This window comes from Neopelma chrysocephalum, unplaced genomic scaffold, assembly GCF_003984885.1.
Source record: "Neopelma chrysocephalum unplaced genomic scaffold, ASM398488v2 Primary Assembly neopelma1_84, whole genome shotgun sequence".
Classification (NCBI taxonomy): Eukaryota; Metazoa; Chordata; class Aves; order Passeriformes; family Pipridae; genus Neopelma; species Neopelma chrysocephalum.
This window is the reverse complement of record NW_020897746.1, coordinates 10632446-10647013: the sequence shown is the minus strand read 5'-3', so window position 1 is coordinate 10647013 and position 14568 is coordinate 10632446. Positions and strand designations below refer to the sequence as shown.

General features: G+C 52.7%; 1 long non-coding RNA gene across 2 annotated transcripts in view; it reads left to right on the top strand.

Moving 5' to 3' along the window:
• Nucleotides 1-14568, top strand: part of LOC113971461 — a 56697-nt gene that overhangs the window by 13971 nt on the left and 28158 nt on the right. For both annotated transcript variants that reach the window (XR_003535558.1, XR_003535559.1), the window contains exon 3: nucleotides 3924-3982. This is a non-coding gene — a long non-coding RNA (uncharacterized LOC113971461). The remainder of the gene's footprint in view (nucleotides 1-3923; nucleotides 3983-14568) is intronic.

The window sequence follows — 14568 nt, the reverse complement described above, 5'->3', positions numbered from 1 at the left end:
TCACCCTGTCCCAGGCATGACTCTGCTCAGCTCCCACTTCCAGAGGGCAGGTGAGAGCTTTCCCCAGCCCCTCTGCACCAAGGGGAGAAAAGCTCTAAGGACAAAAATTGGTCCTTTTTTTTTTTTTTTTTAGACTATAGGTGATGAGGAAAAATCTACTTCATTGCATGGTAGTGGCTCAAAAGTTTAGTTATTCCTCTTACCCTTGCTGGGCAGAGCTGATGGGAATGCACTGAGGGGCACTGGGGGCTCTGAGTTTTGGTGGGCAGTGGATCAGGACATTTGCCCACATGCTCCTGTTGACTCTCTGCCTGCACTTACCCATCACATCCCCAGGTTTTATTTAATTTAAATCAGTGCTAATCCACTGATGCCAACAGAGCTGGGCTATTCAAGCCTTGCCTTCTGTATCCTACACGCTCAGCTGAGACTTCACAGCTTCAAACATATTAAACAAAGCTCAGTGGGGAGCAGGGGGGGCACCCTCACGTTTAATTCAAACGAAATCAAATTCTGGATTATTATTTTTTTTTTAATAAACCCATTTTATGGCTGGAACAAGGGCGAGAGAAGCAAATATTTGTTACCTGGAGACACCGTATTCTCTCCCTCCTCACCACATGGGTTGGAGTTATTATTTTTCTGGCTTGGCCCTGTGAAAGGCTCCCGTGGAGGATGGGAGAGGTTTATAAGTCAGTAATGGGCTTCTCGCCTCAAAGTGGTTCCAGTTGCTCCCCGGGATGGGCCGGGATGGTTTTGATTACGCCGTGAGGGGCTGAGAGCTGGTCACGGTTACACAGTCGTGGTGGGCACTGAGCAGGGCTGGGGAGCCCTGGGGGCAAACAGGGGGATGCTGAGCCCTGGAGGAGCTGACACACAGGTGGCTGGGGAGGAAAACTTCTCCTGTGCCATCCGAGTTCGGCAGGAACTTAAAAAAAAGCCCTTTTTTTGTTCCCCCGGGAGTCACTTTGCGCCTGGAGAAGGAACTCTGTGGCTGCAGCTGGGCTGTGTCAGGTCCGTGTGGCTGCAGGGGGGGTGTTCTGGGGGCTGCAGGGGGGGTGTTCTAGGGGCTGCAGGGTCCCACCCCTGGGGTTTGGCAGCTCTTTGCCTGCCTTTGCTGCCTCTCCCCACGAGCAGGTGCCCCGTGGGCAGCGCTGTGGTGGCGGGGGCGGCTCCCTCCTTCATCCTGCTGGTGACAGGGGGGGAAAAATCGGCTGGAAAACTTCCTCTCTGGGGACAGGGCTGTGAGTCAGTGTCACCTGTGGCCTTCTGGAGGTGCTGCACTGGGAGAGGCACTTGTCAGGTTTATGGAGAGTTGTAGGGCTGGGGGGAAGATCTTGTGGAAACGCTGAGTGGGATGTGTTTGTCCCAGGATGTATCCATGGTCCTTCTTCTCCTTTCTCGCTGGGGAGCAGGGATGATTTTGCACTGTGTGTTTCTTGAAAAGCCCACAATGCACCATCCCCAGGGGTGGGAAAGCAGCTGCAGGTGCCAGGGAAAACTGCTGCTGGTCCATCCTACCCGTGTGTTTGCATCACAGGGGGAACAAAAACCCCACTACTGCTGGCAAAGTAAGTTGCTCCAATTGTAAGTTGTGTTTTTGGGGGGGAAGCTGCAGCAGCTTGGAGTTTGGTTTCTGAGAGAGAGCCAGCAAGAAATTACAAATTAAAACCAGAAAGCCCTTTTCCCCCCTCCAACTCTTGATGTCTTGATTCAAGGTATGCATAACCATAATCACTGCTTGGAAGGGCAGCCCCCCTCCACCTCCCGGGGTCTCTGTTATCTCTAGAACCACCCTCTGGCTTTTGATTAGGAAAATGACACTGGAGAGAAACTCTATCTGCTGGGAGTGAGGCAGCTCCAAGCCCTCCTCCTCCTCCTCCCCGAGAGCCTGCGAGCTGCAGGGGTAGGGAAGGAAGAGGAGGGAGGGATGAAGGTCACCTTCCGCTGCCCCGGGAAGGGAACAAACCCCTGGCAAGGGCCCGGGTCGAGCTCTCCAGAGTCATTATCGCAACAGGCTGCGAAAGGTTAGGGAGGAAGGAGCTTTTCGGAAGTCTTTGCCCACTAATTGATTGTGAGGAGCGGAAGGAAGGATGGATCAAAAAAAAAAGAAAGAGCCCCCTCTGCCCTCCCCAGACGTGCCCGGCCAGGAGGCAGCAGGTTGGGGTTGGAACTGGAACAGAGCAGGAGGGAAATCGGATCCAACAGGAGCGGGGTCTCCTTTCAGTCTAACGGCAGATGTGGAAGGGCTTTTCCAGCATCATTAGGAAGGATGAAGTGCTCTGCAGGCTGGGCTGTGCCCTGTCCCTGCCCAGCCAGGCCTCCTGCCCCCCTCACCTGCACTGTGGCATCCCTGCTCCAACCCCCTGAGCTCCCTGATGGGAAAGGTACCCTTTTTTGCCCCACCACGGGCAGATGCTGCTCCCCATGTGATGCACAACTGCTCTGACAAACCCCCTTGGAGGAGGTGGGTGCTGTTCAGAGCAGGAGCAGGTGAGAGTTGTGCCCCCAGAGCCAGGAAAAAGCCCTGAAATGCCAGTTTGACTCGCCCTCAGCCCAAGCACAGACCCTTCACTGCAGGCACAGCACAGGGGTTGAGCCCAAACCAGCCCTGGCCATTAAAGACCCTCAGCCATGGGCTGGAATACGAGGGGATTGGGACAGAGCTTTTGTACAAATTCTCCTGCCCTGCAGCTCATCAGCCTGGGTGTTCCTGCAGAACCTGGAGACCAGGCCATGGACAAGGCCCCAGGATGTTTCCCAGGGAAGACCCCAGTGCCAGGTGCTCCACAGGGTCTGGGTTGCACGGACAGGGCAGAGGCTGGAGAGGAGGTTTCTCCTGGTTGAGGCTCAGAGGAGCTGCTCAGCTCCATGTGCTGGAGGGGCCTGGCTGGGAAGGAAGTCACTGCTGCAGTCGTGGCTTTCTGGCCCCGGGTGAGATGGTGCCCAGAAATGAAAGGCAGCTGCAGAATTTGCCTCCTCCCCAGACTGGATGAAACCAGAGCGCTTTAAGATGACACAGTGCAAGAATTAATCCACTCAGGTGTCACTGAAGGATTGTCTAAGCACGTTGAGGTACCTCCTGGAACAACACTGTGTCAGTATTTACACCAGGCAGCGTAATTTCAGGTTTCCTAATCAAGTCTTTGGAAAGAAAACAGACAACTCATGCCATTCTCTAAGTGCTACCTCTCCTTAACCTTTCAGTCTGGCTTCCAGATCCAGGAGAAAAGGCAGTGGAAGAGATGAGCTGCTCCCCTGGGGAGTGGCTTCTTCATCAATGCTAATGAGTGGTGCAATGCTAATCCTGGTGCGACCTCAGGCAGTAATTATCATTACTGTTATATTGGTAAGGAAGGGGAAAAAAAAAAACCAAATGATTTTTAGAGCTGCCCCAATCACCTGGATAAAATTGGGAACGCTCCCTGAGCGATCAGGAACAGACTGAGACTGGAAACCAGTTGCCTTGATGCCTTGCTCTAACCACCAGACGACCCACCCTGCATGAGCAAACGGAATAAAATTTGAAAGAAAACAAAAATCTGACTTGAAAAATGTGTTCCGCGTAGAACCAGAATGTTCAGCGGAGAAAAAAAGGATGCAGTCCAAAGTTTTACTTCCAGGCAAACATTTCAAAATGGACTTATAATGTACCCTTTCATTTAGATTTTATATGAAGGTTTTACTTGAACTTGTAATGAAGATGGAAAAATCCGAGGTTGCCATGGCTACTGGCACTTTGCCTAATACACTCAAATCTTTTTCCCCTAATAAAATAGATTTCAGAACCCCCCCCATAAAAAGGGAAAAGTTAAAGGCCCTATAAACAAACGTAGGATGAAGAATATTATTCCATGTAAAGCAGGTTCTGACCATCAGGGACAGGTAATTATGTTGATTCTTTTTTTCTCCTCACCAATTAGGCCCCCAGACCCTGAAGTCCAAGGTGGTTCTCCTGCTCATAACCAGGAAAATGCCAGGGGTAAGAAAATGGAGTGGTGGGGTGCCTGGGTCTCTTTTGGGGATGGAAATGCATCTGCCTTGTCCTGCAGGAGGAAACTTGGTTGGTTTGGGTGTCCTTGCAGCCTGCAGCTCCATCCCAGCCAGGATGGACCCTCTTGGGTGGGCATTTCCCTTGTTCTGGGGTCTGCTCAGCTCTCAGCCAGTAAAATTCGGGATAGCTCCGGGTGCCCGGGGCCGTGCAGGAGTTGTGCTGCTGGGATGATGCATTTTTGTCCTAAATCCAGGACTGGACTCGAGGTCTGGTTTGGTCACATGTGTGGCTTTGTGGTCGGGGTCTGGGCTGGGAGATGAGCTGCTCTGAGCCCTGGTGAACACCTGGGAATGGGGTGATCTGGGAGGTCCCTTCCAACCCAAACCATTCCATGATGATTCCATGAGGATAATGATATCACAGGCAGAAGGAAGCTTGGAATGGGGAGCAGCAGCAGCTTGTAGCCATCTCCTCCTGACAGTTTGCAGCTCCCTGGCTGAGCCAGGAAACTTGGATCTGGAGATGCTGCTCTTTGACTTTGGCTTCTTCTTCTTCCTGACATCCCTGTTTGTTGTTGGTGGGAGCAGGGAAGGCTCTGGTCATTCCCTTGTCCTGTCCAGGTGGTGTCTTGTTTTTCTGAGGAATTCAAGTCAGACTGGGGCTTTTGTAGCTTTTGTCCTTGCAGTTCCCCTGGAGATCCTGGTGGGAGCTGAGTTGATCCAGGCTGGGAGGAGGAAAGAGGTCGGGCTTTGAGGTCTTCTCAGAGGAGACTGAAATGTTGGGGATGGATGGACAGTGTGTGCACCCAGAGATCACAAGGGTGGCTCACAGATGGTTATGTGGGTAGGAGACAGCACAGGCCATGGAGGTGAATGATAAACCCCTTGGAATTGTCCTGGTCCTGTCCCTGGGAGTGATGGAGGGAACTGCTGATGTTCTTGTTCCCCTCAGGCTTTCGGGGGATCCTTTTAATGCAACAGCTCTTGGCTTTTCCAAGTGGTGGCCGTCTGCCAGCCCCATTTATTTCCAACATGTGGTTCTGATTTGAAAATGTCCAGATCTTGAAAACTTTAATCTTCTCACACCTAGGGATTTTTTGTTTTGTTTTGTTTTTGTGGAAGGCCGAACCACGTGCGCGGGGATAATGGTTAAAAAGCAATACAGGCAGCTCAAAAAAAAAAAAGAAAAAAGAAAAAAAGAAGAAGAAAGAGAAACTAAAATAATTTTAAAAATATCCAGCTGGCACTTTTCTAGTCTCAGAGATGCAGCACGGAGATCATTTCATCATAATCACTGATGAAACTCCTTGAACTCAGTGATGAAAAAGATCTTATAGATCCCACCAGCTGAAAAAAACCCGGAGTATTTGTAAGGCTGAGGCTGGTTGTGTTCCCATTAGTTCAAATCCAATCCTGTTCTGGCGTAAGACTGGAAGGACTGGGCCCGTGGCAGGGCAGGGCAGTTTTCCTCCTCACCCTGGGGTTTGGGAAGGTCACTCCATGTCCCCTGGCTCTGGCAGGGCAGTGCAGAGGAGCAGAGGTCGCTCAGCCCAGGGAAAGGGGACGGGGAAGGACTCTCACATGAATCACTGGGAACACTCCAAAGGAGGTCCCTCCCCTCCCAGTGCAGGAGGAGCAGCTCGGGATGAGCCCTGCTCCTCTGCCCAGAGAGTCCCCAGGACGTTTTGCATTAGGAGCCTGTGATGGAAATGAAGGTTGATGGAAATCAACCCTGACAGATTTAAAATATGCAAGGGGAAAAAGCCTTTTTATAGCAACCTACGGTGACCCCGCGGCTCCGAGGGGCTGCACACACCCAGGGCCTGCCCAGGACACTTGCTGCACACACAGGGGCTTTGCAGGCACCTCTTTCAGGCTTATTTAAGGTCTAAACACGTGATTAGAATTTTAGCTCTGCAGAAACACTCGCCGGTTGCCAACCTGCCCTGGAAGTGCCACCGCTGGCTGTGGCCAGAGCAGTGTCAGCAGCTCAGGGTGAGCTGGCCAAGCCCCTCCACAGGCTTTGTGCTTGTTCTTCGCGTGCTGCTGTAGCTCCTGCTGCAAAGTCTGGGCAGGGCAGAGTTTAATTCACAGCCTGTCTGATGGGTGGTGTCAACAACCACTGTGTGTTCACCACTCCACCATCCAGAAACATTCCTGGGGCCTCTGAGGAACATGGCACTGTCCCACCACTGCCTGCTTGGTATTGAGGTGCTGAGAGGGGATAAATCAGAATTAGGGGGTGGGTTGGGTTGGAAGGGACCCCAAAGATCACCCAGTTCCACCCCATGTCATGGGCAGGGACACTTTGCACTAGCCCGGGTTGCTCCAAGCCCCGTCCAACCTGGCCTTGGACACTTCCAGGGATCCAGGGGCAGCCACAGTTTCTCTGGGCAACCTGTGCCAGGGCCTGCCCACCCTCACAGGGGAGAATTTCTTCCCAATATCCCATCTAACCCTGCCCTCTGGCAGTGGGAAGCAATTCCCCTTAAGGTTGAGGTGCTGTTGCACCTTTGGAGGTGGACACAGGAGTCATGGAATCACGGAACAGTTTGGGTTAGAAGAGTCACACAGCCCATATAGTCCAACCCTCCTGCAATGAGCAGGGACATCTTCAGCTTGACCAGGTCACTCAGAGCCCCATCCAACATCTTCCTATCCACCTCCTGGGGACAGTGTCCAAGCAGGAATGGGGGTGGGAGAAAAGTACCTTGTTCCCCACGGGGGGGAACAGGGACAAGGCACTTTTCTCCCACCCATGTGGGCTGGGGCTGCTGCCTCAGCCTCCTGCCCATCCACTGTGGCTCTGCTTAGAGCAGAGGGGCTTTCAAATGTCTCCCTGTGCACTAAGAGTTAAGGGGACTGAGCAGCTCTGAAGATAAGAAACAGATGATAAAGGTTAGAGGAGGGATCGGTTTCCACCCTGCAGCCTGTAAATGCAGAGTAATTAGAATGCAGCCTCCAGTCCAGGAAAATGCAAAGAAAGGAACAGCAAAAGAATCCCCCTTTTCCTCCCCGGGAAAGAAGCTGAAGAGCCCCAAAGGCCTGAGAGTGTGGAATAACTCAGCTCTGCTACTCAGGGCTGGAAAATGCCCATCAGCCAAGGTGTGCTCCTGTAGGGCTGCACTGGGAGCACTGGGAGGTGGCTGGGGGATTTACCAACACACTTTGGGATTTACCCTGTTCCAGGTGGGCCTGGTGGCAGCTGATCCCCGGTGGAGTCAGAGCCAGCCCCTCGTGGTGCTGCTCTGCACGGCAGCACAGGGACAGGGGCCAAACAACCCCGCTGGGGTTTGGTGGGAGGTTTTAGGGCACCAGAGGAAGGAGTCTGGCCCAGCTCACCAGGGTCACTGCCACGGAAAAAGGAAGCACTTCCACGTGTGCAGGGCCAGGAGATGGATTTCCATGACTCTTCCAGCCTGGGATGTTCCATGATTCCCTGAGCTAGGCAGGTTTATGGCAGCTCACACCCACACAGGGACCTGCCGGGCTCTTGTCTTCCAAAGGCACGTCCCTAAAACTTTTGCTGACCTGGTACCTGTGGGGCTTTTTCTTTTTTTGCAGAAATGGTCTAAATGCTGTTATTTCTGGGCCTTTAACGCCACCTACCCTTAACCATTCCCCAGGAAAGGAGGGTCCCTCTCTGGTGACTCAGACTCCATGGATCAGCTGGGTGCGGATGTCTGACCAACAGCGAGTTTCATTTTCATTCGTTTGTTTTCATTTTCTTTCAAGCTTTATTTTTCTCTCCTCTGCAGTTCATTAGCATCTTCCCTTTCCTTGCTTGCTTTTTCCCCCCTTGCTTTCTTCTGGAACCCAGAAGTATTTCACTGTGGCTTGCCAAATGATTTCTATCTCAGTGAAAAAGAACTTGCTATTTCCTGAAAACCTACCACTGTTTTCTCTCTCTCTCTCTCTCTCTCTCTCTCTCTCTCTCTCTCTCTTTCTCTTTTCCCCCCCTCTCTAATACATTCTAAGCATTGAAACAAATCCAGGTAACTTGATAAGAAGTTAATGAAAAGAAATGAATTCTGGTTTGCAAAGGTGTGCTGGGGAGAAGGACAGCAGTGCTTGGGAGGGAAGGAGGGAATTGTCTCTGCCCAAAGGAGGTTGCAAAGGACATCTGGCTTGAAAACCCCCCGGTGCCAAATTTTGCAGGGGAGAAATGACAGAAGAAGAGGTTCTGTAGTTTTCCACTTGTGTGGTGGTTTTTTTGTTACTTCAGACATTGTTTGTGAGAAAGCTCTGGGGTGCCACAGTTGGGCCAACACAGTTCCCTGTGGTTTCAGTGCCGGCTGTTGGTGCCGGGGGTGGGGGGCTCCTGATGAACCCTGACCTCCCGTGGTGCTCTGAACACCCATCCCACCCTTCCTCCAGCCCAACCCACCCCAGCACCCCCTGATATCCCAGGGAGAGCCGTGTCCATGGCTAACCCCAATGAAAACCCCAATTTAACCACTGTTCTGTGGGCACTGGGGAGCTGAGCCCCCCCAGGAGTTGGGGATGAAACACCAACCCTCCTCTGGCTGCTTCTCCCAGAGCAAAGTGTCTCCAGGGCAGTGGAGATGTCACCACTTCCAGGGACATTTGTCCAACCTTCCCTAGTTCCTTTCCACTTTATGAACTGCACTGGAGCACGGTGGGCAAAAAGAAATCCAGATATTCCCCTTAACGACCCGATTCTTTTATTGGGCTGATTTTCAGCTGCATTTTACCTTTCAGCGCACGGGAAGTTTGGCTTTTGGGAAGTTTATTTCTTTCTGGTGCCTTCATTTCCGAGGGCTCTGCTGTTCTCCAGGGTCAGTTTCTGTTTGCTTTGGGACTGGGAGAGCTGAGCCTTTGAACCGAAGCGCTCGTGGGATTAGGAGCTCTGTTTGTTAGCTGGGTTTCTGCGTTGCATAACTCACAGATATCATCCAGCACATTCAAGAAAATGGATGATCTTTGGGTTTTTCTTCGCCCCCCTCCCCCTCTTTAGCCCTCCCCATCTTCTCTCTGATTTTTTATGGTCCGTGATTGGAAGCAAAAGGTCTGAAAGAGAGAGGAAATCAAGCCCGTCAATAAATGCTAAAAATATTTAGTGTGGCAGCCTCTGTATTTTCTTTTTTGTGAAACACTGATTAATATTCAGTGGTTGAAGGTTAATACCCCATTCATTTTATTCCCTTTACATCCTCTGCACAGCAGTCGCTGCTCCAATTTCGACTTCTAATTCATGCAAATCTGGTTCCAATCAGGATATTAGTAACTCACTGCATAAGCAGGAGGGGAGTCAAAAAAAAAAAAAAAAGAAGAAGAAATCACACAATTGTTAAACTTATCTTTCAGTACAAGCCCAACACACACACGGACACCCCAAATGCAGGAGGCTGCTGTAATGACAGGGTGTTTATTGTGCATTTCTCATCTTTAAAATACAGGGAGAACATCCATGTAGGAGTTTTTGGCAGGCTGAACCACAAGTTTGTGTTTTGATCCAGCAGTGAAAGTCTCTGGCCTGGGCTGCAGAGGAGATGGATGATAATAATAGCTCATGCTGAGCCTAAAACCTGAGATTCAGTCAGGGACAGGGTGATCTGAGCTCAGGTGGGGTTATCAAGCCCAGCTTGGTGAATGAAACAGGGTGCATGAATAATGCAGGAAAAGTTAGGTTCGTTTCTTCTCTCCTTTCCTTTTTTTTCTGTTTATATGAGAGTGCAAAGGCCTTTCCAGCAGTGCAGGGGCTGTTCCCAGCCCCTGGAATTGTGTGTGGGTGCCTGTGCCTGCCCCATCCTCACCCAGGGTGTGCTCTGGGCCCCACAGGGCAGCTCTCAGTGCTGGAGTGGGAACTCCCTGCCTGTACCTGTCCACTTGTGAGCACTTCCAATGTCCTTGAGCACCTCTCCAAAGCGGGAGTGGGGAGAGGAGGGTGGTTATGATTTGATTTGGATGGGAAGAGATGTTTTATCAGGAGGGTGGCAGACACTGGCACAGGTTGCCCAGAGAAGCTGTGGCTGCCCCATCCCTGGAAGTGTCCAAGGCCAGATTGGGTAGGGCTTGGAGCAAGTGGAAGGTGTCCCTGCCCAGGGTGGGCTGGATTAGATAATTTTTTGATGGTTCCTTCCAACCCCAACCATCCCATGGCAGGAGGAGGTGACCAACAAAGGTCTGGTTTCCCCCGCGCGTTCTCAGACCGGGCACTCCTGGGTATGATGGTCCCCTCAGCCTCCCCCAGGGGCAGCTGTGCTCCCTTCCTCCGGGTGATGTTCCCACAGCATCCTCCTCAAAGGCAGAAAGAAGCGTTTTCCCCCCTCCTCAGCTCACCAGTGGCCGTGACCAGCGCGGCTCCAGCGCGGCCCCGCGCGCGGTGTCTCGCCAAAATGCAAAACTCCACCACAGTGCACAAGTGGGCTGTGTTTTTCCGACCAGGGAACAGCGTTGGGGCCCTTTCATCACCTCTCTTTTGCACTTCTTTTAAAAGTGATTTAAATTGGAGGCAATAGTGTTGAACCTCTGACACTCAGACGAGACTCTGAATCACACGCTCGAGCCGCATCCATTTTCTGTAACCACTTTGCTTTGCAGCTCTTGTGGTTTTTGGTCTATTTTTTCCCCTAAGCATTTGTTCTTTCCACTCTATTTGCTATTTGTGCCATCTCTGTTGAGATTTCCTTTATTTTTTTTGCCTCAGTGTAGGAGAGAGTGCTGGTGACCACGGAGGGCTCATTTCCCAATCCTGCTCCTGGTGCACTCCAAATCCCAAGGCTTCCTTCCAGCCCTTCTCGAGCAGCAGCACCAAAAACATGCTGGACCCTCATCCCCACGTCCGTGGCCGAGGGAAACACACAGCAGAGGAAAGTCAAATTCCAGATTGCTCAGCAGAAAGGAGAAACCAGCTTGGAAGCCCCTGTGGAAAGGGGCCAGGCAAGAATCCCACAGCAGCAAGAGCGACCCTCGGACTGGGATGGAGCAGGAGCTGCTCGCACCCACTCAGCCTCCAGCTGCTGCATTTACAGCCCTGAGCTTGACCCAGAGGAAGGAAAATACTTGTGGGCAGCAAAAATAGCCGGTGCTGAAAACCTGTGTCTGCCAGGGGTGGGAATTGCCGGGAGTTCCTCGGTGGCTGCGGCCGCTCCTCACAACCTGTGGCATAAATAAGAGCTGGTTGCTCAACGTGCCCTGGCTGGGCTGCTCCTGCTGCTGCCACGCAGAGCCTGGGCACCCCTGTGTGCTCGTGGCCCCACAGCCACGGCCCAGGGGCTCTGAGGATGCTGGGGAGGGGCTCAGCCAGAAACAGGCCTTTTTTTAGGGGGGAAAAAAAGATGCATCGTGCATTTTTCCATTGCATTGGTGCAGTGTGTGGGGTGCTGGAGGAATCTGTCACCCCAAAGGTTAACAGGATTTTTACTCCCTCCCTTGGGACCCTTTTGTGGTGCCAGGGTAGCAGTGGGATCACGTGGAGCTGCTGGGGTTGCTGTGTTTGTGGCCCCTTCACAAAGCAGGAGGTTGCACTGCGGGTGTGTGAACGTGCCAAACTTTATATCAGCTGGCAAGATCCACTTAAACCATGGAACCTGGAACCCTGAAGGGAAACGCTGTGCAAACCTCCTGCCCTGGCAGAGGGGAAGGCAGTGCTGGCACAGGGAGCACTGGGCTCCTGGAGGCTCCTCCTGTGGGAAGCACAAACGGGCTGGTCCCTTGGCTCCAGGCACCACACACTTGGGAGAGCTGGGAAGAAAGAGCTGCTGAAGGGGTGAAGAGGATGCTTTTGTGTTTGGAGAGCTCATCCTGGAGGGTCTGAGTGGGGCTGATGCTCCAGTCTGGCTGTTGTGGGGGTCCTGGGAGCCAGGGGTGGGCACTGGCCATGGGCCAGCAGCCAGTGCAGGGACACCCAGCACATGCAGCGTGGCCATTCCCGGGGTTTATTCCCCTGGAGCAGGGGTTTGGGTAGCTGTAGGTTGCTGTTGGGGTTTTTTTAGCAGCTCTAAGGGAGCCTGTTGCTATTTGGTGCAGAGATGGTGATGCCTCACCACTGTTTGGGTCAGCACAGCCCAGTGCCAGTTAACTGGGTGGTCTGGGACGTGTCCCAGCCTCGTCTCATCCCATCTCCTGCACCAGGAGGGGAGGGAGGAGGGATGCCCTGAGCATGCAGCAGCTGGGGTTGCTGCCAGCAGTGCCTTGCTTAGCACAAAAGAATGAGCCTGGCTTTGGTCTGAATGTCTCTGGGACCCTTTGGTGGATGGTGCTGGGGAGGTGTGGGATGGCAGGGTGGGTCACAGGGGTGCCTGGCTCACCCCTGGCCAGGCTGTACAGCCCAGCAGCAGCACTGGCCAACAACAAGGTCCCAGCAGCTGCTGGTGCCTCTGCACTGTCTCAATCCTTTATTTTTTGGTGCTTCCAGGGCCAGAGCTCCCGGGGCCCATGTGGAAAAGCTTGAGCAGCCATTCTAACCTTTGGGCTGCAGTAATTAGCCTCACATGGCATCTGATCTGCAACATGTGGCCCAGGCCATTACTCTGCTTTAGCTGCTTGTTGGGCCCTAATCTCTCTTTGATTTCAAGGTGAAACCCATTCCAGTTTCCTGAGGTTTCTCCAGTGGCTGCAGGGGTGCTGCCCCTTCCACGCTGCCTGTGTCCCACAGCCCAGCCCGTGCTCAGGAGGAGGAAGGAGGCAGAGCTCACCTGCTGAACCCGCTCCTCCAGGTACTGTCCCTGTCTTGTGGTGCTGTGGGAAAGCGAGGTGACACTGGGATATATTCCAGCCTTGTTGATCTGAGCTATCCCTGGGCTCAGTTAGGAGCAGGTGAGTCCTGCTCCCCTGGAGAGGAAGGTTTGCATCCTCCTGCCTCGCTCCTGGGTGGGTGTGTTATAAATGACCCAGTTGTTGTTCCAGATGGTTGGAGCTTTCCCTGTCAGCCTGGCAGTTGGCTTCCCTTCTGCCCTAATTGAGACCAGAAATCCAATTAGACCATAATCCCGTCCTTTTTGAAGTCCCTGGCTGCAGCATCACATCATCTGAGAGGGGTGGATGTTGTGCTGGTGATGGGTGGTGAAACCCTTCCCCGGCGCAGATGATGAAATGCGTCTTTAGGATCCATCCATCGCCATCCCCGTCAGGAACCGGCACGTGCTGGGCTGGGCTGGTCCTGAGGGGGACAGCAGATGTTCAGAGCAGGGCTGGGGTGTGCCCAGCCTGCCCTGCCCGGGCTCAGGCACAGCCCCTGTGCTGGAAGGGGCTCGGGTTTGTTTGCACAGATGCGCTGGGCGAGGGGAGGGGGGGGTGGGTGTTTCAGAGAGGCCCCTTTAGGCAAAATCCCCCAAAGGTGCTTGTTTGTGAGTGGTTTTTCCTTGATTCAGGGGTCTAGGGGGCTGTTGCTGACTCTGGTGTGATTCTTGTGGTGCCAACCTGAGTTGCTGGGCACGGCTCTGTGGCTCAGCACAGCGCCAGGCGAGTGGTGCTGGCAATTAGTTGTCTCCCTAAAATATGGAAATCACTCTCCTTTCAGTGCATTCAGCATATGTGTATGCTCTATATATTTTTAACATGAATATAAGTGTGCAGTGTGTGTGTACACACGTATTTATATTTATACACACACCTGAGTTTGTGTGTGTTTGGCTTTGAGGAGTTTAGGTAGGTGTGTCATCATTGGAGGATAATGATGGGGTTAATGCTCCTGGGTCAGGCTCAAGGCTTGCAGGGTCAGTGGTTTCTGAGCTGAGGGACATCAGTGATGACCTCTGAGCAGTGAGGAGGCTCCTGAAGCTCTGAGCTGGCCCATCACACGTGGTTGGTGCTGCAGAACCAAATTGCTGCCAAGCAACCACATCAAACCCCATCCCTTGGCTCCCAGTTGGTGGTTTGTGCATCTGTTGCCTCAGAGCAGAATGCCAGGATCATTAAGGGTTGGAAAAGACCTCTAAGATCACCCAGTGCAGCTGTTAACAGCAGACAAACTGCTTTGGGCTTCGTATTAACCCTGGGCTTGAGCTGGGGCTCTGGGCATGTTCCACGGAGCCTTCCAGGAGCTCAGGCAGCTCGGATCAGCTGCATCTCCCTCTCTCCTTCTATCTCTACAGAAAAACAGGAAACAGCATCAAATTAGCTCTGCTGCTGAGCCTCCCAAAAGCCACAACACGGCAACTGGAGGCACCACATTGGCTTTTTCCTGCCCTGCAGCAGCAGAGCCTTGGGCCAGCAACTGGATTTGGTGTCTCAGCCTGATGTTGTGGAGGAAAGCGAGGAGGGAAAAAAATTAAGGGAGAGGTTTTAAGCTCAGGGCCTCCCATTGGATTGTTATTATCCTTTTCCCATCCCGGAAAAAGAATCAAAAATAGCTCCAAACCCACTTTTCTGCAGGACTAAATTAGACTGAAGCCATGGCAGGGACAAAACTGTCCAGCTCGGGATGTTTTACGCCTCGTTGGGCAAGACAAAGTCATGTTGACTTTGAGAACTGAAGTGTTCTGGTGGGGCTGGGCTCCAGCCACAGCTCTGGAGGGTTCAGGGATGGGTTTCCACAGGGAGTGGAGCTGTGGCCATATCACACCTCCTGTGGCTTGGCACGTCCCACGCAGTGACACGAGTGCTCCAACA